This window comes from Anomaloglossus baeobatrachus, chromosome 2 (genome assembly GCF_048569485.1).
Source record: "Anomaloglossus baeobatrachus isolate aAnoBae1 chromosome 2, aAnoBae1.hap1, whole genome shotgun sequence".
In the NCBI taxonomy this organism is placed as follows: Eukaryota; Metazoa; Chordata; class Amphibia; order Anura; family Aromobatidae; genus Anomaloglossus; species Anomaloglossus baeobatrachus.
This window is the reverse complement of record NC_134354.1, coordinates 279520791-279545814: the sequence shown is the minus strand read 5'-3', so window position 1 is coordinate 279545814 and position 25024 is coordinate 279520791. Positions and strand designations below refer to the sequence as shown.

At 41.7% G+C, this 25024-nt stretch overlaps 1 protein-coding gene across 1 annotated transcript in view; it reads right to left on the bottom strand.

Moving 5' to 3' along the window:
• LOC142291353 (myosin-binding protein H-like) overlaps nt 1-25024 on the bottom strand; it is a 196870-nt gene that overhangs the window by 145324 nt on the left and 26522 nt on the right. The gene's annotated exons all lie outside the window — the stretch shown is intronic.

Here is a 25024-nt window from a genome sequence, read left to right as displayed (position 1 = left end):
GCTAAAAATCTGTGATAAGTCCTATCGTAACATGTATTAACAGTAGCAGCTAGTCAACACAGTTAATTCTGCTCAATATTAAATTATAAAAATGTACATTAAACTATAATAATAATTAGCAGAATTAAATTCAGCCTGTTGGTTCAGCCCTCCACATTAGTCATGAACTTTCATATGGCCCCATGGTAAAATGAATTGCCTACTAGCGATGAGGAGAGGGCTTGGCACTGCTCGATACCCAATTAAGCATCAGGGTGTCGACCACACTTGTTTTACAGCTGATCTACAGCCAGTCAACATGCGGCGATCGCCTGTCATTCATGGTAATGCCATATGCATGTTGGCTACTGCCTACTGGCATTACTGTGCTTTGCCGGTCACAACGCGTCATTGGGTCTTGTATGAGACCCAGGGGCATGATACTTGGCACACTGTCCTCTAGAAGCAGTTCAGAGAGAGTTTATTGTTGGATGGAGAGCTTAGATTAGAGCAGGGATTGTAGACCTGCACCCTTTAGTGCCTTTCGTGGCACTAAAGAGTATTTTTAGCCTTTTTTAACTTATTAAATAAATAAATAAATACATAAATAAATAAATAATTGTGAAAAAACATCACAGGGTGACCCTATTATTGATAAGCAGCCAAAGTAAAGCAGACAGCTGTGTGCTGGTATTATCAGGGTGGGAATGCCCATGGTTATTTGGCCTTTCCCAGCCTAAAAATATCAGCCGGCCGATAAAGGGGGGAACGTGGTGGTATGGCCATGTCACATGTATGAAAAAGAAGCGGGCCATCAACTCCGTGATCGTCATACATACATCCCCCTGACCTATAACCCACTCGGGGAGTTCATGGTAGAGTTATATGACATCCTTGATAAGGCCTTTAGACTAGGTATCATTACGAAGAAGGTACTGGATGGCTTAACTACCAGATGCCCTGTAATACCAACCTTCTATTTACTCCCCAAAGTAAGTCGACAAGGACCCAGTCTGCCCCCCAGGGCGTCCGATTGTCTCGGGCATTGGAGGGATGTGCGACCCAGTATGTAGGTTCGTGGAACACTATTTACATCCACTGGTGGAAACGCTGCCCTCCTATGCCCGGGACACTCTTGACGTCCTACGGCGGCTAGATGGTCTCTTTGTGGACGATGGGACCCTCCTTGCAACCATGTGCAAGCTCATACTGTATTTATGAGACCCTGGGTTCATATTGTATAAAAGAGGCTATATGGGGGCTCATAAAGTATATAGAAGGCTGTGTTGTGGCTCATCATCTATATAGGAGGCTATGTGGGGCTCATACTGTATATATAAGGCTAAATGGGGCTCATGATGTATATAGGAGACTATGTGGGGCTCATGCTGTATTTAGGAGGCTATGTGCAGCCTCAAACTGTATTTAGGAGACTCTGTGGGCTTATACTGTATCTAGGAGACTATGTGGGGGCTCATAAAGTATATAGAAGGCTATATGGTGGCTCATAATCTATATAGGAGGCTATGTGGGTTCAAGTATATGGGAGTCTGTGTTTGGGCTCAGAAATGAATATAGGAGGCTATCTGGAGCTCGTACTGTATATATGTGGCTAAATGGAAATCATAATATATAAATGAGTCAAAGTGGGTCTCATATGAGCTGGATGGGCCCACTGACCACAGCTGGATGTGTGTACGAGGATGCGCATCCAGCTGAAATGCATTGCAGCATAGAAACCCGCCAGGTCCCTTCACTGCAAATGTGCTTGCTGTTTAAGGAAATGCATATTCACTGCTTCCCATCCCCATAATCCCACTCACCTCTTTTTACTGAAGCCGATGCCGATAAGTGGATGGGATTATGGGCTTGGGGAGCAGAGTATTAATTTTCTTTAATAGCAGCACACGTGATCACCCAGCCACTGGCTTCCTGAAGTTGCTGGAAAATCACATGCTCTGCTATTAAAGAAAATTAATATTCACTGCTCCTCATGGCCATAATCCCAGATGTGTGTGAAGCAGTGAATATGCCTGCAGCTGACATTGGTGTAAGTGAGCATGCATGGCAGTGACATCATCCCCTGCACCATTTACACTGTGAAGTCACTTGCCAGCATCAGAAGAGGACACCGCCACCGCTCACCAGGGGGTGGAGGGATGGTGAGTATAATCGTTTATTTTTACATGAGGTGTATATATATATACATATATATATATATATATATATATATATATATATATATATATATCTCAGGAAGGGCACAGGATGGAGCCATGTATATACCAGGATGTGCGCAGAATGAGGCCATAAATATACCAGGATGGGCACAGGATGGGGCAATATATATGCTAAGATTGGCACAGGATTGGGTGCCTGGGGCCATACGTATACCGGGATGGGCCCAGAATGGGCACTATATGTACCTGGATACGAGCCATATGTACCAGTATGGGACACTATGTAACAGGATAGGGCTGTATGTACTAGGATGGGGCCATGTATACCAGGATGGGGCCAGATATACCAGGAGGGAGGCATATATACCATGATGGGGCATAAATACCAGGATGGAACCATATGTACCTGGATGGTGAACATATATACCAGGATAGAGGACATTAGTACAGAATTTGGAGACATTACCACCATAATAGTGTCAGCAGCAGATCCTCCCCATAACAGTGCATCATGACATTTTGTGCTTCAATTTTTTTTCACATTTTATACTCTAAAACCTAAGTGCATCTTATGGTCTGAGGCGTCTTACTGTCCATTGAGACTTTTGCCCCATGATTTCTATGTACGCCCCTATATATAGAGGAGCTATGTGGGGTCTCATAATGTATTTAGGAGACTGTGGGGGTTCATACTGTGGTCTCATGCTGTATATAAGATGTGTGGGGGCTCACATTTTATATAAAGGGGCTATGTGCGGGCTCAAACTGTATATAGAGAGCCTATGTGAGGGCTCACACTGCATATAGAAAGGCTAGGTGGGTGCTCACATTGTATATGGAAGGTCTATGTGGGCGCTCGCATTGTATATAGAGGGCTATGTAAGGGCTCACATTGTATATAGAAGTGCTATGTAAGGGCTCATACTGTATATAAGGGGCTATGTGAGGGCTCATATTGTATATAGCAAGGCTATGTGGAGGGTTCATCTAATATATAAAGCTGAGTGTGTGTGTGTGTGTGTGTGTGTGTGTGTGTGTATGTCCGCTAAAGGAATCCGCACCGTCGCATTTACAATCACAAAATTTTGCACAGACGCCTCATGTGACTCAGGGAGCGTCGAAGACTATGTTTTGAGAGCAAAATTTAACCCCGTGCTTTACTTTTAGTCTCTAAAATCCTGAAATCCTGCCACCATTATACTGAAAGGAGGTGGGAGCTATAGGTTATTAATAGCAACTGTCAGTGGTTGCTATAGGAACAAAATAAACTGTTAGTTGAAGCTTATGCGTGAGGTTATATGATGTCGGTGGAGAGATGGATAGAGAGACAGAAAAAGACAGACAGACAGACACAGACAGAGACAGATGGGGAAAGAGACAGACAGACAGACGGGGAAAGAGACAGCCCTGGAAAGAGACAGCCGGGGAAAGAGACAGACCTGCAAAGAGACAGACCTGCAAAGAGACAGACCTGCAAAGAGACAGACGGGCAAAGAGACAGACGGGCAAAGAGACAGCCCTGGAAAGAGACAGACGGGGAAAGAGACAGACGGGGAAAGAGACAGACGGGGAAAGAGACAGCCCTGGAAAGAGACAGCCCTGGAAAGAGACAGCCCTGGAAAGAGACAGCCCTGGAAAGAGACAGACGGGGAAAGAGACAGATAGGGAAAGAGACAGACCTGGAAAGAGACAGACCAAGACAGATGGAAAAGACACAGACGGAGAAAGAGACAGACACACACATAGAGACAGACACAGAGATAGATAGAGACAGACAGACACAGAGATGGAGACCGATAGACTGATACAAATACAGACAGAGATAGAAATAGTCAGACAGAGACATAGACACAGACAGACAAGGAAAAAGACAGACAGAGAGACAGACAGACAGGGACACAAAGACAGAGACTGGGAGAGAGAGAGAGAGTTACTATCCCGGTGTGTGTGTGTGTGTGTGTGTGTGTGTGCGTGTGTGTGTGTGTGTGTGTGTGTGAGTGTGTGTGTCCGGGATTGGCATCTGCACCATCACAGCTACAGCCACAAAATTTTGCACACTCACAGGTCTGGACCCCGAGAGCGTCATAGGCTATGTTGTGAGGTGAAATTTTAACCCCGCGCGTTCCAATTTACCAATCAATTTTGTTCCTATCTACATAATGAGGAAAAAGTGAAACGAAAAGTGTATCCACACTGTCGCATTTACAATCACAAAATTTTGCACAGACACCTCATGTGACCCAGGGAACGTCGTAGACTATGTTTTGACAGGAAAATTTAACCTCGTGTTTTACAGTTACTGTCCAAAAACATCCCTCCATTAAAGTAAATGAAGCCTGGAACTACAGGTTATTAGTAGGAGCTGTGATTGGTTGCTATAAGAACAAAAGACATTCATAGTATAAGAAGCTTAATGGTGAGATAATAAGATGTTGGTGGGGAGACGGATAGAGAGAGACAGAGAGAGAGACAGAGAGAGACAGAGAGAGAGAGACAGAGACAGAAAGGGAAAGAGACAGAGAGATAGAGACAGACAGGGAAAGAGACAGACAGACACAGACCTGGAAAGAAACAGACATGGAAAGAGACAGACCTGGAAAGAGACAGATGGGGAAAGAAACAGACAGACATGCAGACAGAGACAGAGACAGGCAGACAGGGAAGGAGGAGATAGCCAGATAGACAGACAAAGATAGATGGGGAAAGACACAGACCTTGATATAGACAGACGGGGAAAGAGACAGAGAAATACAGACAGGACAAGGAAAGAGACAGACAGAGACAGGCAGACAGGGAAAGAGACAGACAAGAAAAAACATAGAGAAAGAGACGGGGAGACAGACAGGGAAAGAGACAGACCTGGAAAAGAGACAGACCTGGAAAGAGACAGATGGGGAAAGAAATAGAGAGATATAGACATACAAACAAAGAGACAGACAGAGACAGGCAGATGGGGAAAGAGACAGATGGAGAAAGAGACAGACCTGGAAAGAGACAGACCTGGAAAGAGACACCTGAAAAGAGACAGATGGGGAAAGAGACAGCCGGGGAAAGAGACAGCCGGGGAAAGAGACAGCCGGGGAAAGAGACAGCCCTGGAAAAAGACAACCCTGGAAAAAGACAGCCCTGGAAAAAGACAACCCTGGAAAGAGACAGCCCTGGAAAGAGACAGCCCTGGAAAGAGACAGCCCTGGAAAGAGACAGACCTGGAAAGAGACAGACCTGGAAAGAGACAGACGGGGAAAGAGACAGACCTGGAAAGAGACAGACCTGGAAAGAGACAAACCTGGAAAGAGACAAACCTGGAAAGAGACAGACCTGGAAAGAGACAGACCTGGAAAGAAACAGACGGAGCACATTACTTGGCCAATTTAGTTAAATCTGTGTGGAATATCTGTGGTGTTGAAATATATGTTGTGAAATGCTTCTATTAGCTTAGTTTTTGCCTTTTAATAATTACATTTCTATCTATTTGTTTTGTGTTTTTTGTGTGCACAATACATTTTTGTTAATACATTCTATTTTGTTAACAGCAGTTATTAACCTGGGCGAAGCCGGGTAGTACAGCTAGTCTAATATATAAAGCTGAATGTGTGTGTGTGTGTGTGTGTGTGTGTGTGTGTGTGTGTATGTCCGGGATTGGCATCTGCATCGTCGCAGCTACAGCCACAAAAGAGATAGAGACAGATAAAGAAAGAGGCAGGCAGATGGGGAAAGAGACAGACGGAGAAAGAGACAGACCTGGAAGGAGGCAGACTAAACACAAAACTTGACACCGATTTACCGGCCAAGAATGAAGTGAATTAATGCAATATTATCTATGAAAATTATTTTATTATTGATAAACTTAAAAAATACACTTTCAAACAAGAGAGCCACCAGGGGGGCACAAGGTTCCAGATTATCTACATATCATATCAATCCTATATATACATATAGCATATCAGGTTGAATCCAAAACACTGGATAGTTACACTCAATATTTATACATAAATGCTTATTCAAATCATGGAGTCACATCCAATGTCTGTTTATATCAACCGACAGAATGTAACAAAGAATAATTATAAACAATCCTCAGTGTATAACAAGAAATAATTGAAAAGCAGTCCTCAATTGTTCATTCTGACATATATGGCTGCCCTCAGTACGCATATCAATGCTGCTGCCCAATACATAAACACCTAAACCTTCTTTGCCTTAATCAGCGTGAAAAAATGAGGTAAATGATTATGAAAAACCCTCTAACGTTACATTGGGGCTATCACACATACAGCTGAGCTGTCCATCAATACATTAAATCAGCATCCACTGATCCATATAGACTACCACTCAGCTGCTGTGTCTCCGTCATCAATTGACAACTAAACCCCCACAGATTCACGCTGATGATGCACAGGAATTGATGCCAAAATAGATAGTAAAATGTATAATAGGGCAAACCAGAGATAACAAACGTTATACAACAAAGTATTTGAATTGCACATTCAACAGGTAGAATTATAGAATGGATACTTACATTAACTGATTTATCTGGCCCTGCGCCCCTGTTTATGTATAATTCTACCTGTTGAATGTGCAATTCAAATACTTTGTTGTATAACGTTTGTTATCTCTGGTTTGCCCTATTATACATTTTACTATCTATTTTGGCATCAATTCCTGTGCATCATCAGCGTGAATCTGTGGGGGTTTAGTTGTCAATTGATGACGGAGACACAGCAGCTGAGTGGTAGTCTATATGGATCAGTGGATGCTGATTTAATGTATTGATGGACAGCTCAGCTGTATGTGTGATAGCCCCAATGTAACGTTAGAGGGTTTTTCATAATCATTTACCTCATTTTTTCACGCTGATTAAGGCAAAGAAGGTTTAGGTGTTTATGTATTGGGCAGCAGCATTGATATGCGTACTGAGGGCAGCCATATATGTCAGAATGAACAATTGAGGACTGCTTTTCAATTATTTCTTGTTATACACTGAGGATTGTTTATAATTATTCTTTGTTACATTCTGTCGGTTGATATAAACAGACATTGGATGTGACTCCATGATTTGAATAAGCATTTATGTATAAATATTGAGTGTAACTATCCAGTGTTTTGGATTCAACCTGATATGCTATATGTATATATAGGATTGATATGATATGTAGATAATCTGGAACCTTGTGCCCCCCTGGTGGCTCTCTTGTTTGAAAGTGTATTTTTTAAGTTTATCAATAATAAAATAATTTTCATAGATAATATTGCATTAATTCACTTCATTCTTGGCCGGTAAATCGGTGTCAAGTTTTGTGTTTAGTCAGATTGTATAGAAGTGATTACAAGGAAGTGGACTTTGGTGATTAACTGGAAGGAGGCAGACCTGGAAAGAGACAGACCTGGAAAGAGACAGACCTGGAAAGAGACAGACCTGGAAAGAGACAGACGGAGCACATTACTTGGCCAATTTAGTTAAATCTGTGTGGAATATCTGTGGTGTTGAAATATATGTAGTGAAATGCTTCTATTAGCTTAGTTTTTGCCTTTTAATAATTACATTTCTATTTGTTTTGTGGTTTTTGTGTGCAGAATACATTTTTGTTAATACATTCTATTTTGTTAACAGCAGTTATTAACCCGGGCGAAACATGGTAGTACACCTAGTACTTTATATAGGGGTTCTGTGGTGGCTCATACTGTATGTAGGGGGCTGTGATGAGCTCATACTGTATATAGGAGGGTTGTGTGAGGGCTTATCCTGTACATCCTCTATATAAGGGGCTATGTGTGGGTTCATACTGTATATTGAAGGTTATGTGGAGGCTCAAACTGTATGTAAGGGGCTGTGCGGAGGTTCATACTGTATGGAGAATACTATGTAGAGGCGCATACTGTATATAGTGAGGCTGTGTATATAGGGCATGTCAGCATACTTAATTCTGCTCAATATTAAGTAATACAATTAATATTAATATAAAATAATAATTATACAAAATCTATTAATATTAACAGTGTGCAGAATTCATTTTAGCCTATTGGTTCTGCCCTGCACACCAGTCACGGTCTCTCATGTGTTCCCTCAGGAAAATTAATTGGCCACCCCTGCCCTGGACTGTTCCATATTACAAGAAAATAAATATTTAAAAAATGTAACTTAATTTCTACTATTAAAAATATGTAATTAATTTTAATTTGAATGATCAGGACACACAAACATGTTAATACTAAACATTGTTAATTTATTAGAAAAAAAATGCTATCTGATACATTTCCTAAAGAATTTAAGTGAGGCAACTCTATAAATATAAAGACTCTGACTAGGCTCAGCCGCAACAATGGTATATAGAAAGTGAGCAACCTGAAAAGGATGACTATAAGTTCTAGTTTGATTGTCTAGTATATGTCTGGTTATTGGGGTAACCTTTTTCAGCATCTATGATTTCCTTATATTTCTTATCTATTAAGTTTAGTGACAGGTACAATAAATAAACTCACAATAAATTAATATTTTGATATGACAACATGGCAACTGCCTGACCTACAAAATATATTTTTTGCAAAGTGGTGAAGAGATTTTAAACAAACTCTTTATTTGAATTAAAGTTCCACCATGTCACTTGACTAGAAATCAAACTAGAGCCTCCATTTGTAGACACATGTTTTGGGGTGTTTGCCCCTCATCAGTGCAAAATCATTATCATAGTGATTTTTTTTGTTCAATGCATCAACATGACATTCAATAATGAAAGAACCCAACATTAGCGTAAATATTCTATTGACTAAAAAACTTATCTCAGCAGGCGCACAAAGAGATGGCAAACTAACAAAATGTGTATATTTATGCTAATAAGTGTCCAAAGGATCCAGACTGCTGTCTCTTTGGCATAAATTTGTTTATTCTGTCTGCAAACATTTTTGAAGGTGCTGAAGGTTAATGAGTAGTATACATATATTACAGCTTGTTCCACTTCTTTGGTCAATTTCAGACAGAACTGTGCATTTTGCTTAGCAAATTTCACCCTTCAAGGTACCGTAAGTTCACATATACAGGTTTCCCTTGACAGATTTTGCTGTGGCTCTGAGCCAAATCCACATATCTGCACTGCAGTAAATTAAAGAATTGAAACCGTTTTTAATAATCTGCATCATAAATTTACATTCTTCAGATTTAAAATTTGCACTTTTCAGTGAATTTTTTGCTGTCCATTTTTTTCAGTGTATGGATAAAATTAGGTAAATCTGGATGGAAAACCTGCCGGGTGTAAACAAAACCTAAAGGTAGCTGTCAATTATCAAAGTTGGGAACAAGAATGAAATTAAATCAAGATAATTTAAAAATGATTGTCAAACAATATTATACAAGTAACTTGAAATAGTACTTTGTCAAAAAGTACTTGACCATCTAAAGAGTAGTGATGAGTGAGAACGGTACTCGTAACGAGCAGTGGATGGGCACGACTCATCTACCAACTATAGTGGAAGATCTTCCAGAAAAATGTTAGAGTTCCCCTTTATATAATGCTAGGTACAGGAGTCAAGCTCGTCAGTGTGTCTGATTGCAAATTATGAGTACCGAGCACCCGAGCATGGTAGTGCTCGCTCATCACTACTAAAGATCCTTAGTATGATTTTAGTCATAGAAAACCTGAGAGTTCCACAAATAACACTGCAAAGCAAATTATTCTTAAGGCCTATCAGGAGCGGGTCGGCTGCATGTATTACTATGCAGCTGAGACACTCGTGTCCAGGGAATGTGCAGCCATGCCGGGTGATGCGATGCGAGACTCGCAAGTGTGACTCTGGCCTTAAAGGGCTTATTCACTACTATTAAACCCCAGCTTAATCAATTCAGGACCACAATTAAAGTAAAAACCATGGATACTCCTTTCCAGCATGTGGGTGCCACCTTTCCTTTAGAGGAACGTCACTTGTGTCATGTGTAGGCTTCAGCCAATAAGTGACCACTAGTGATGATCGAATACTAATTATTCGGGTTCCGGTTATTCATGCTGAATACCTAGTACTATTCCAATATTGGTCATGAATAATGAACCTAATGTAAGTCACTGGGGAACCTGAGCACTTTTCTTGAAGATTTCACAGTGACTTGCATTAGGTTCGTTATTCATGATGAATACTGGAATGCAGGTAGGTATTCGGTACGCACAACCTGACCCGAATATTTAGTATTCACCCATCACTAGTGACCAATCTTTGGCTGCAGCTCATCAATATGTCAATTCTGAGGGAATAGTAAAGGCTGCAGGTAAGAAGCAGCCACTCATTGGGCGCAGCAGGCATGCGACACAGTTACTCTTCAGGACCGGTGGCACAAACATCTCTGGTGCAGCTCCCCTGCATCAGGCGAAAATACACTGGTTTTATTTTAATGAAGGGTTCTGAATTAATTAAGCCAGGGTTGTCCAGTAGTGGAAAACTCTTAATACTGCATGTAAACAGAAGTAATTTGGGAATGTGCCTACGAGAAGCTGGTTTTGCATAGCTATGCATGTGTTATTTAAAGTTGTTTCACACATTTGACAGGGCACATTTTCTACATATTTCCATAAACAGGTGGAGGAAGACATCCGTGAAGTCTGGGAAGGACGTACAGTACACACTGCACACTCAGGTTTCCTCTTCAGCATGCACACACTGCTCACTCTTGTCACTAACCTGTCCTCTAAAGAGTCGACAAATTACGCACTCATGTCCCCTCTTCAGAACGAGCATGCAATTACACCACTATGATATGTACATGTGTCGACCTTTAGAACATAGTTTTCACTCATTTGTCCTTCTGAGGACACACAGCATGGCCAATTAATGAAAGGAGTCTAGATTACGGCCCCTTAAGATGTCCATTTTCAGATACAGTCTATAGAACAGGTACCCATTATAGTCTATGTGACCGTACATATGCCTGTGTTTTTTTGTGGATAGAAATAAATGTACACGTCTCTATTTTTAATCCATGTTACGGATTAAAATCATCTAAAAAAGTGTAGGGTCCATAAAAATAAAGGATAAGTGAAAAAAAGGATGTAGTTCTTGAGGTGTTTCTGCATGAAAATTAGTTCAACGGTTGGCCACTGAATGAAATACAAGTTAAAATGAAATACATAAACAGAACAATAAAAAACTGTAAAAAAAATGGGGTTGGGGGAGTGTCAGAGTTTCAACAGTGTATTTGAGCTAAGTTTCATCAGAAATGTCAGAAGTTTTTGCCGCCGGCAATGAGGAAGGAAGGAGGTGGGCGGGATGTTACGGCCACTCTTCTCCGCCCCTACGCTTCTATTGAGTGGCCGCTTAGTGGCGCCGCTGTGACGCCGCATGAACCTCCCCCTTAGAAAGGAGGCGGTTCGCCGGCCACAGCGACGTCGCTAGGCAGGAAAGTCCGTATGACGGCTCCTAACGATGTTGTGCACCACGGGCAGCGATTTGCCCGTGACGCACAAACGACGGGGGCGAGTGCTTTCACCAGCGATATCGCTAGCGATATCGCTGCGTTTAAAGCCCCCTTTAGATTTTGTTTTGGCATCATTGATTGGGTTGCCGTTAATGTAAATGAATATTCCCTCCCTTTCCCTGCCCTTCCCCCTTCACTCGGTGTCAGTGTTTGGAACGTGTGTGAATTGTAAATGAGAATTCAACCCCATCACCCCATCCATATTCCCACCCACCCAACTGTGCAGGCGTCAGTGATTGGAACGTGTAATAATTGCAAATGAATATTCACCCCCTTCCCCCACCCACTTTATGATCCCACAACAGTAAATTCTTCCACATTACCCTCCAAACACACAGTTTAATGACCTTACTGTATGTCCTCAATTACCCTAGCAAAGTATGGTGACCCCCAACATATTATCCCGAATCAAAGGCAGGAACACAACATATGCACGTGACCTAAGACACGGTTTTGCACTGCTAAAATACGCAGTATCAAAGGCTCATTGTGGAACCTAAAGGTTATTTTCATGTGCACTATTGATTTATGAAATGAAACTCCAATTACTCTTTATGTACCCTTATATATACAGTCATATGAAAAAGTTTGGGCACCCCTATTAATGTTAACCTTTTTTCTTTATAACAATTTGGGTTTTTGCAACAGCTATTTCACTTTCATATATCTAATAACTGATGGACTCAGTAATATTTCTGGATTGAAATGAAGTTTATTGTACTAACAGAAAATGTGCAATCCGCATTTAAACAAAATTTGACCGGTGCAAAAGTATGGGCACCTCACCATAAAAGTGACATTAATATTTTGTAGATCCTCCTTTTGCAAAAATAACAGCCTCTAGTCGCTTCCTGTAGCTTTTAATGAGTTCTTGGATCCTGGATGAAGGTATATTTGACCATTCTTGTTTACAAAACAATTCCAGTTCAGTTAAGTTTGATAGTCGCCGAGCATGGACAGCACGCTTCAAATCATCCCACAGATTTTCAATGATATTCAGGTCTGGGGACTGGGATGGCCATTCCAGAACATTGTAATTGTTCCTCTGCATGAATGCCTGAGTAGATTTGGAGTGGTGTTTAGGATCATTGTCTTGTTGAAATATCCATCCCCTGCGTAACTTCAACTTCGTCACTGATTCTTGCACATTATTGTCAAGAATCTGCTGATACTGAGTTGAATCCATGCGACCCTCAACTTTAACAAGATTCCCGGTGCCGGCATTGGCCACACGGCCCCAAAGCATGATGGAACCTCCACCAAATTTTACTGTGGGTGGCAAGTGCTTTTCTTGGAATGCCGTGTTTTTTTACCTCCATGCATAACGCCTTTTTGTATGACCGAACAACTCAATCTTTGTTTCATCAGTCCACAGGACCTTCTTCCAAAATGTAACTGGCTTGTCCAAATGTGCTTTTGCATACCTCAGGCGACTCTGTTTGTGGTGTGCTTGCAGAAATGGCTTCTTTCGCATCACTCTCCCATACAGCTTCTCCTTGTGCAACGTGCGCTGTATTGTTGACCGATGCACATTGACACCATCTGCAGCAAGATGAAGCTGCAGGTCTTTCGAGGTGGTCTGTGGATTGTCCTTGACTGTTCTCACCATTCTTCTCTGTCTTTCTGATATTTTTCTTGGCCTGCCACTTCTGGGCTTAACAAGAACTGTACCTGTGTTCTTCCATTTCCTTACTATGTTCCTCACAGTGGAAACTGACAGTTTAAATCTCTGAGACAATTTTTTGTATCCTTCCCCTGAACAACAATGTTGAATAATCTTTGTTTTCAGATCATTTGAGAGTTGTTTTGAGGAGCCCATGATGCCACTCTTCATAGGAGATTCAAATAGGAGAACAACTTGCAAGTGGCCACCTTAAATACCTTTTCTCATGATTGGATACACCTGCCTGTGAAGTTCCAAGCTCAATGAGGTTACAAAACTAATTTAGTGCTTTAGTAAGTCAGTAAAAAGTAGCTAGGAGTGTTCAAATCAAGAAATTGATAAGGGTGGCCATACTTTTGCACTGGTCAAATTTTGTTTAAATGCGGATTGCACATTTTCTGTTAGTACAATAAACCTCATTTCAATCCAGAAATATTACTCAGTCCATCAGTTATTAGATATATGAAACAGAAATAGCTGTTGCAAAAACCCAAATTGTTATAAAGCAAAAAGGTTAACATTAATAGGGGTGCCCAAACTTTTTCATATGACTGTATGCATTGTAATTTAAGCTCTTCGGGAGCAGAGGACTTGATCCAAGACCCATAACTTTTTTATATTTTCCATCACATTTGCTGTATGAGGGATTATTTTTTGCTGAAAGATTCCTATTCATTTTACTGTATCATGTACTGAAAAATGGGAAAAAATTCCAAGTGGGATGAAATTTTGGAAAAAAAACGCAACTTGACCATTGTTATGTTTTCACTGAATTCATTGTGCATTAAACTGAACTCCAGATCAGTATGATTACAGCAATACCGACCCTGTATACATTTTTTACATTTTAATAGCGAAAAAAATTTTTGATAGTCTGTGAAGCTGTGTGAGGGCTTGTTAGACTGAAGACACAAATGCGTGAGAATCCTATATAGCCAAGACTGGCCGACTGCTCTCCTAACAGGAGAGTGAAGCTGCATAGAAATACATGAAGCTGACCTGCTCGGTGTGGAAGAGCCGCCAGACGGTCCGGGCAGTGTGATTCGATTCTCACGCAGGTCAAACTTGCGTGTGACTCCAGCCTTATTTGCATGAAAGTGGACAACCACTTTATCTTCCTGTCAGTTCTCTCTATGTGCTTCTGGAATATTTCCGAAATAGCACAGCTTTATCTGTCCCACAGCTCATTCATCCCACCATCAGTACATACCCACTTCAATTATAAAGCACCTTCGAAAAGCTCCTGTGGAGCCTCAAGATGGATGGATAAATCACCAAACCTCGTGCACATTCTGAATATTTGGTGAGTTTTTTACCTCAGTATTTATAAGTCAAAACTAGGAGTGGAACAATCAGAGGAAAAGTATATTAGAAACACATCTGAGCGGGCCGCCCCTAACCAGGTAACCATGTTTGCAACCACAGTGGAGCCTACCTAATCGTTGGAACCTCAGCAGATGACCATAGTATTACTGAATATAATCTCACCAACACCAACATTGCTGCTATATAGTGGAAGACGCCAGTCCTGCTGAACGTGGAAGTGATTACAGTGCAGTATGATGTTCCCACAGCTCTTCTATACACAGTATGCACCACACTGCACTGCATGATGGCCCCACATTAGCGCCCACACTGTATAATGGCCCATACGTAGCCCCTATACACCCTTAATGACCTCCATGCTGAATGAGAGCCATCTTAGTGACCCCCACACTATGTATACTGTCCTCTTATGTAGCACTCCTCAAAATTCAGGCCCCACTATGTATGAGAGCCCCTTTAGTAGCCCCCCAATGCATCATGACCCTTACACATTATTTAAATAAAAAATAACTATATACTTCTAGAGTTCAGCAAAAGATAGCGGCAGGTCCAACGCCAATTGATGCGGTGATGTCATCATGCTAGCACACACACAGGACGTCAGAGAACTGATGCAATTACATCATCACATCACTTCACCCAAGCCCTTCCGTTCTGCAGGTTAGAGGCCTAAAGCAGCCTGTAGCCTACAGAATAGAAAATGGCAGAGCAGCTAATCTGCTTGCTCTACCGCAGAGTTTAATTGCATTGGCGCACTGGGCACACCGATACAGTTAAGAATAGTAGTCATTCCTGGTGGGCCCCTCTGAGTCAGGGGCCCAGATGACCTCACCCTCTGCTTCCCCAGTAGGTACACTACTGAATGTAGTAATTTATTCTAATGTAATTTAGCACTCTGGAATACTCGGAACTATCACCTCTGACAATAGTCACAACCTGATAAGATTACATGTTTTGTATAGATTCTTCAATGTGTTCTCCCTTCCTGTAAGGCCTGTGACACACATCCGTGCCGCCGGCACGTGTTTGTCATTTTTTACACGTACCGGCGGCACGGAGACACGTTAAGCAATGCTACCCTTTTGTAGCAGGCACACACACGTAAAACCATACGGAACGTGTGTCCGTGTGCGTTTGTACGTGTGTGCGTTTTTCAAAGCGCTGACATGTCAGTGTTTTCTCCCGCAGCACGGGTGTCACACGGCCCGCACCCGTACCATACGGGTGTAGTGTGGATGCGGTCCCGTGTGACACGCGCCGGAGAAAACACACGTGTCAGTGAAAAAAAAAAAACCATTTACTCACCTTCTCCTGCCCTCCTGTCTCTGCCGCTGCTGCCTCTTGCTGCCGACCGCCGCCCATTATTCTCATTGAATATTCACTTCACTGCCTGGCAGCAGCAGCAGCGGGGAGACGGGAGGGCTGGAGACCGAGGATCAGCACCACAGACAGCAGCGCGGACAGCAGGAAGGACCAGGTGAGTATGTTAATTACCGGTTCTACGTGTGCAATCGCGGATAGCACACGTAGAACACACGTGTCCCACACGTACCAGAGACACGTACTTACCTGCACGCAACACGCAGGGGAAATACGTGTCTCTCGGCACGTGCGTGATTTTCACGTGAATGTAGCAGAGACCTAAAACTGGCTGAAGAGAACAGCCCATACCCCCTGTGAGAGCACCATTGAAAGCACACTGCAGAATTGCTGGCTGAGCCATTCAAAGAACAGACAGGAAATCTCTGTATTCTGTGCTTTAAATTAACTTTAGCAGGAATTAAGGTGCTGTAGGTCAATTCACCAAATGACAGCTCATAAATTCAGCAAAATTTTAACAGCAAGTAAAATATGAAGTTTCTTAGTTTCTCTTTAATATTCTGTATTCCCAAAAAATCCCTTTACAGCAAATATCTCAAAGATTGGTGCTACGTACACACCACTTAAGGGAGGCAAAAAGTGACTGAAGAATTTGTGGGGAGGTGAGTTTTCTGCTGCCTATTGGCTCTATTGTTGGCTTGGGTTGCATCTCAATGGGGAGGGTGCAACTGTACTTTGGAAACAAATGGCTAGAAGGTTAGAGACATGTATAAACTAAGGAATGGAGGAAGGGCCATTACGGTACAGGAGGGAAAGATAGTGCAGTCAGTGACCAGTACCTAAGTATTGAAAGTCAAGGTGGAATGGAGGAAGGGGTTACAACAGTTAATACAGTGAAGTGAACTAAAGATATAACAAAAATTGCATATACTAATGCCAGAAGCCTACCTAACAAGATGGAGAATTATAATACTGGAAGCGAATTATGATGTAGTAAGAATAACATAGACATCACTGAAAAACAGCTATTAATGGACTCATAATATAGAGAGCTACAGTCTGTTTACCAATGATGATACACATAAGCCTATACGTCTATACGCAAAATTTTCCCAAAAGCCCATTTCAGTGTGATGGTATCTGTAAGGCAAATAGAAAAGCATAGTCCCTATAGAGATCATTCCCAAATGTTGAACAGAAAGAGGGAAAAACCATGTGGCAAATTTTGACAACGCAACTAGCCACACCCCAAGCCATACTCATTTGGCAGTGAGGGACATTCAGCAGATGCCCCAGACTGTTTATTCTTTCATAGTCATAGCAGCCAAAACTTTCTCATCTTTATGTAGCTTTCCTATATGACATGTTGCTTTTTTGTGTCTGTAAGGCTATGTGCCCACGGGAGCCTGTTTGTGCGGATTTTGCCGCAGAAAACCTGCAGATTTTTCTGGATTTTCCAGATAAATCCGCAGGTTTTAGCATGTACAGTCAGTCCCCATGTTATCCTATGGGACATGGGGAGTGCTGTGTCCACGCTGCAGAAAGTGCGGCTGCCGAACATGCTGCGGATGTAGGCATTCGCATGTATAATTGCATGTCAATTATTCATGCGGAATTACCTGCGGATGTCCCGGACCTCCGCTATGGAGATGAGAGGCCGAGACGTGAGGTAAGCCGCGTGAATGTCCGCATGTTTCCCGCTGCTATTCCGCTGTAATCTAGCAGCTAAAAATAGCTGCGGACGCCGGCGGGCAGCTGCGGGAAACATGCGCAGGTACGAGCGCCCGTGGGCACATAGCCTAAGGCTGTGTTCACACTTTGTATAAAACCGGTGTTTTTTCTTTTCTGCCGCTGTATGTACCAAACTACAGAATAACAATTCTCCAGTTATCGCATTTCTGCTGCATTTTTTGCCTTTTCCCCATTATTTCATGTGTTTTTGGTGCAGATGTGAATGTGTGTTTCTAAGTGATTTTACAGTGCAGAAAAGCTTGGATTCTGCAGTTAAAAAAGTAACTGCGGTTTTTTACATGCTTTTTTTAAGCTCCAAGTAGAAGTCTCTAGAGAAAAAAAAGCACCAAATTCGCAGAGTTCAGCGATGTCTTTTCATGGAATTACATCCACTTTGCTTGGACAGTTAAACACAGCAGATTTATGTGCAAAAAAGAAGCAGCAAAACCCAACATTTATACTACATGTGAACACGGAGTAAGGCTATGACCGCACTTTGCGTTGCCCTACATGCAGTTTAGAACGGACCTTTTTGCCTTAATTGATTTAGCCAAAAATTCCTTTTCCAGAAATTTAGCGCTAAAAACGCATGGGTATTTACTGCGTTTTAGATGCGTTTTCAGCGCTTTTTACATGCTTTTTCACCTGCGTTTTGACAGATGCATTTTGAACATCAAGACACTGCTAAATAAAGATTAAATAGTCAAACATCATGAAAAAAAGAGAAAAAAAAGAAAAACATATAATTTTGGAATTAATAAAGAAAATATTTATACAGTCATATGAAAAAGTTTGAGCACCCCTATTAATGTTAACCTTTTTTCTTTATAACAATTTGGGTATTTGCAACAGCTATTTCAGTTTCATATATCTAATAACTGATGGACTGAGTAATATTTCTGGATTCAAATGAGGTTTATTGTACTAACAGAAAATGTGCAATCCGCACTTAAACAAAATTTGACCAGTGCAAAAGTATGGGCACCCCACCATAAAAGTGACATTAATATTTTGTAGATCCTCCTTTTGCAAAAATAACAGCCTCTAGTCGCTTCCTGTAGCTTTTAATGAGTTCCTGGATCCTGGATGAAGGTATATTTGACCATTCCTGGTTACAAAACAATTCCAGTTCAGTTAAGTTTGATGGTCGCCGAGCATGGACAGCATGCTTCAAATCATCCCACAGATTTTCAATGATATTCAGGTCTGGGGACTGGGATGGCCATTCCAGAACATTGTAATTGTTCCTCTGCATGAATGCCTGAGTAGATTTGGAGCGGTGTTTTGGATCATTGTCTTGCTGAAATATCCATCCCCTGAGTAACTTCAACTTCGTCACTGATTCTTGCACATTATTGTCAAGAATCTGCTGATACTGAGTTGAATCCATGCGACCCTCAACTTTAACAAGTTTCCCGGTGCCGGCATTGGCCACACAACCCCAAAGCATGATGGAACCTCCACCAAATTTTACTGTGGGTAGCAAGTGCTTTTCTTAGAATGCCGTGTTTTTTTGCCTCCATGCATAACGCCTTTTTGTATGACCGAACAACTCAATCTTTGTTTCATCAGTCCACAGGACCTTCTTCCAAAATGTAACTGGCTTGTCCAAATGTGCTTTTGCATACCTCAGGAGACTCTGTTTGTGGCGTGCTAGCAGAAACGGCTTCTTTCGCATCACTCTCCCATATAGCGTCTCCTTGTGCAACATGCGCTGTATTGTTGACCGATGCACATTGACACCATTTGCAGCAAGATGATGCTGCAGGTCTTTGGAGGTGGTCTGTGGATTGTCCTTGACTGTTCTCACCATTCTTCTTCTCTGCCTTTCTGATATTTTTCTTGGCCTGCCACTTCTGGGCTTAACAAGAACTGTACCTGTGTTCTTCCATTTCCTTACTATGTTCCTCACAGTGGAAACTGACAGTTTAAATCTCTGAGACAACTTTTTGTATCCTTCCCCTGAACTATGTTGAATAATGATTGTTTTCAGATCATTTGAGAGTTGTTTTGATGAGCCCATGATGCCAGTCTTCATAGAAGATTCAAATAGGAGAACAACTTGCAAGTGGCCACCTTAAATACCTTTTCTCATGATTGGATACACCTGCCTATGAAGTTCCAAGCTCAATGAGGTTACAAAACCAATTTAGTGCTTTAGTAAGTCAATAAAAGTAGTTAGGAGTGTTCAAATCAAGAAATTGATAAGGGTGCCTATACTTTTGCACCGCTCAAATTTTGTTTAAATGCGGATTGCACATTTTCTGTTAGTACAATAAACCTCATTTCAATCCAGAAATATTACTCAGTCCATCGGTTATTAGATATATGAAACTGAAATAGCTGTTGCAAAACCCCAAATTGTTATAAAGAAAACAGGTTAACATTAATAGGGGTGCCCAAACTTTTTCATAAGACTGTATTTCATGAAATTATAGCGGTTTTAGAATATTTAATGTTAAAATAGCAATAAAATCAAAATTGTCTTTAATTTAATTGTCGGACTATGTGTGTCTGTAAAGGGACATATTATTCCATTATTTTAATGTCAGAAAAGCATGCGTTTTTGAAGTCAAAAGAGCATGTTTTCAGCACCTAAAAACCAGGTAAAACGCAGGAAATTTGAAGTTTCTTGTTTTTTGCCATTTCTCATTGACTTCAATGTTAGCAAAACACACCCAAAATGGTAAAAACAATTGACATGCTGCTTCTTTGAACACATGGTTTTTGCCACAAAATATGCAAATTAAACGCAGTGTTTTAAAACGCAAAGTGCGGTCTATTTTCCATAGACTTTCCTGGAAAATCAAAACGCATGCCTTTTGGCATGAAAAAGGTGCAGTTCAAAACGGACCTAAAAAGCACCTAAAACACAGGTGGAAACGCAAAGTGCGGTAATACCCTAAATGTCCAAGTAAAGTGGAAGTGATTTCATCAAAGCTCCGTCCGCTGTGCGTCTAAAGACGCTGCTGTACATTTATGGCACTTTTTTTGTATATAGGCTTCTATGTAGAAGCCGAAAAAAAGCAAGCAAAAATAAAGCTGTTGCAGTTTAAAAAGCAGAATCAGAGCTTTTCTGCAGTACTAAAAAGCATTAAAAAAACAGGATTTACATCTGCAACAAATATGTATCAAATATCAGGGGCAATGCATTAAAAAAAATCAGCAAACACGCAATAATCAGAGAGGACTGTTATTGCTGTGCATGGAGCGGACACCTAGAGAAAAAATGCAGCATTTATGGTACATGTGAACACGGCCTCAGCGTTACATTTTTATTACATTTTTTGTTTGGGTTTAAACCAGAAAAATAATCAATTGAGCCGTGTTTTAAACCCTTTACCACGCCCCATAAATAATCTGATTGCTGTGTCGTTCGGATTTCTACGATTACAGGGACATCAACTATGTCCAGGTTATTTGCTGATTTGTGATATTCATTATTTTTTTAAAAAAAAAGCTCATTAAAAATGACATTATTCTGATTTTTTTAGTTTATTTTTTAATAATTTTATTTGAGGAAACAAACCTCTATTCCCTCTAGAATACAGGACATAGAGATGCACTGCTGTGTACAATAGATCTCTAGGTGCAGTGCAATTTGCTGTGGAATCAAAGGCTGCACTGCAGCTCCAAGTACACTAAAGTCTCACTGTGCCACCTCTTAGGTCTGTAGCTAAAATGCTAGGGTTCCTGCTAAAATATTGGGAAGTTGTTTTAAGTTCCAGGGAGGGGTGAAAATTATTGAAAAGAAAAATGCCATTTTTGTAATTATTTTGCATTATTTTATAGTAGTTTTTTTAACAACAAAAAAAATCTAACTTTTTCTTCACCTCTAGGGACATAGATAAATTTACAATGCATCTCTATAGAACTGAATAATCTGCTTCTGGGGTCCCTGCCTGCAATACAGGTCAAGATTACTAAATCCCCTGTACCTCTCAGTCCAGGCAGTGGCTCAAGGGTAGAGCTGCTGTCTAGATAAAGTGTTCATATGTTCTCGTCCCAAGAAAACCAGAGGAGAATGCTTAATTTATGCACTGCACTGTGAGGAGCAGGAGGAGCTGGACTGTTGGGAGCTTTTCCTATAGGTGAAAATCACAAGAGTGGAAAATAAAATTAATGTCTCCAACAGGGGCATACATAAAAATCATGGGGGCCCCATAGCAGAAGTCCTAATTGGCTTCCCTTCCTTAGAAAAAAAAAATGTACAGCGAGGATACAGAAGCCTCCAAAATGACATTTTCTCACCATACTGACACAAAAATAGAATAAAAAGGGATCAAAAAGTCATTATAAAAAAGGTATAATGGAAAACACCAAACCATTCCACAAAAACAAGGCCTAATATGGTTCCACTTGGAAAAATGTTTTAAAAAGTTATAGCTCTCAGAATATGGCGACGTAAAAAATCCAATTAATTGTTGTAAAATAAAGTTTTTAGTGTGGATAAGTAGCAAAGCATAAAAAAATATAAATCTGGTATAGCTGTAATCGTACTGACCCGAACAATAAATGGTTTTATCACTTTCACTGCACAGTGAACCGCACAAAAAAAAAATACATAATAAGTGAAAACCTAGTTTTAGTTCATGCTGCATCTGCAAAATCTAACACAAAACGATCAGAAAACGTTATGTGACCCAAAATAGTACCAAGAAAATCTCTATAAGGTCGTGGGAAAAAAAAACCCCATACACTTCTTTGTCAAAAAATAAAAATGTTACAGCGCTCAGAAAAACTATATATTACAAAAAAAATACATTTTTACTGTGTAATACAAGCATAAAACATAGTGTAAAAAAATATACAAATCTGACCCGCAGAATAAAGCAGCCCTGTGCGCACTAGACAAAGGATATTTCTCAAGAAAAATCTGAAAGATTACCGCACTTGCATTAAAAAAACGCACCAATAACGCATGCGTTTTTACCGCATTTTTGATGCGTTTTTGATGCGTTTTTTCAGGTTGGTCCCTGCGGTTTTTTACCATTGTCTATGGCAAAAAAAAATCAGGTACCTGCAGAAAAGAAGTGACATGCTCATTCTTTTTCTCAAGAAATTCTGCAGAAAGAATTTTCTTGAGAAAAAAATGCAGTGTGCGCACAGCTATTTGTATTTTTCCATAGGTTTTGCTGGGGAATGTCTGCAAAAAGGTTACAACCATTTTCTCAAGAAATGTCTGCAGCAAAAACGCAAAAAAAAACCCCGCAGTGTGTGCACAGGGCCTTATTAATACTGCACGGTGAACAGAGAAGAAATAAAAAATAAGAACTGTTTTTGTACTGCTGTCCATTTGTGAATTCTGCCTCCCAAAAATCAGAATAAAGGCTACTTTACACGCTGCGATATCGGTCCTGATATCGCTAGCGTGGGTACCCGCCCCCATCTGTTGTGCGACATGGGCAAATCGCTGCCCGTGGCGCACAATATCGCGCAGACCCGTCACACATACTTACCTGCCCGGCGACGTCGCTGTGACTGGCGAACCCGCCTCCTTTCTAAGGGGGCGGTCCGTGCGGCATCACAGCGACGTCACTGAGCGGCCGCCCAATAAAAGCGGAGGGGCGGAGATGAGTGGCCGAAACATCCCGCCCACCTCCTTCCTTCCTCATAGCGGCCAGGAGGCAGGTAAGGAGAGGTTCCTCGTTCCTGCGGTGTCACACGGAGCGATGTGTGCTGCCGCAGGAGCGACGAACTACATCGTTACTGCTGCAGTAACGATAATCGAGAATGGACCCCCATGTCACCGATGAGCGATTTTGCACGTTTTTGCAACGATGCAAAATCGCTCATCGGTGTCACACGCAGCAACATCGCTAATGCGGCCGGATGTGCGTCACAAATTCCGTGACCCCAACGACTCCGTATTAGCCATGTCGCAGCGTGTAAAGCCCCCTTAAGGCTCGGTTCACATTTATCCTGTGATCTCCGCTGAGCGTTATGTCAGGGTTTCCATGTTGATACCCCAAAAAATGTGATTCAGACAAAACCACTCACTGTAATGAGGCAGATGGAGTCACTTCGGACTCCGTCTGGTCTCGGTTTCGTCACTGTCCCATCAATTTAGGCCCCTTTCACACATCAGTTTTTTGCCATCAGTCACAATCCGTCGAATTTTGAAAAAAAACGGATCTGGTGACTGATGCCGTTGGATCCGTTTTTTCTCAGACTTGTATTAGCGATGGACTGCGACGGATGGCCTCACGTTTTATTTGTCATTCGACAGATCCGTCGAAAATTGTTTATCCGTTGGACGGAGACAACGGACAAAGTAATGTTTTTTGTCTACGTCAAAAAAACAGATAGCAACGGATCCGTCGCCATCCGTCACTTGGTATAATGGAAGACTATGGGTGCAGGATCCGCCGTAATCCATCAAATGACGGAATCCGGCGACGGATTCCATTTATTTTAACTGAGCATGCTCAGATGGGGTGTAAAAACACTTTTGGGCTGAAAAAACTGATGCGATGGATCCGGTTTTTCGACGGATCCGTCGCATCAGTTTTTCCCACAATCTGCGACGGATCCGTCAATCCATCGAGCCAACGGATTGTGACTGATGGAAAAAATTGATGTGTGAAAGGGGCCTAAAGGTGCTTTACACGCTGCGACATCGCTAGCGATGTCGCTAGCGATCACACCCGCCACCCCGTCAGTTGTGCGTCACGGGCAAATCGTTGCCCGTGGCGAACAATATCGGTAGGATGCGTCACACATACTTACCTTCCTAGCGATGTTGCCATGGGCGGCGATCAACCTCTTTTTTAAGGGGGAGCTTCGTGCGCTGTCACAGCGACGTCACACAGCGGCCGACCAATAGAAGCGGAGGGGCGGAGATCAGCCGCATTGACGACACGCCCACCTCATTGCCAAAGGATGCAGGAACGCTATTGTTCGTCGTTCCCGGGGTGTCACACATAGCGATATGTGCTGCCTCAGGAACGACGGACAACCTGCGTCCAGCACCATCAACGATATTTGGGATTTGAACGACACGTCAACGATCAATGATTAGGTGAGTGTTTTTGATCGTTAGCGGTTGCTCGGAAGGTGTCATACGGAATCACGTCGCTAACGAGGCCGGATGTGCATCACGAATTCCGTGACCCCAACGATATCTCATTAGCGATGTCGTTGCATGTAAAGCGGCCTTTAGGCGTCTTGTTAGAGCACAAGTGTGGACAACCACAGTTCTGTGTATACCTGAAAAGATGGATACTATCCGGAACAAATGCCAGATAAGTCCAAAGTGTCTCCATCTGCTGCAGAGTGATGGCTCCATGTGGGGTTTTGTCTGAATCGCATTTTTAGAGCATTTACATGGAAACTCAAATGTAAGTGCTCAATGTAGAACACAAGAATGTG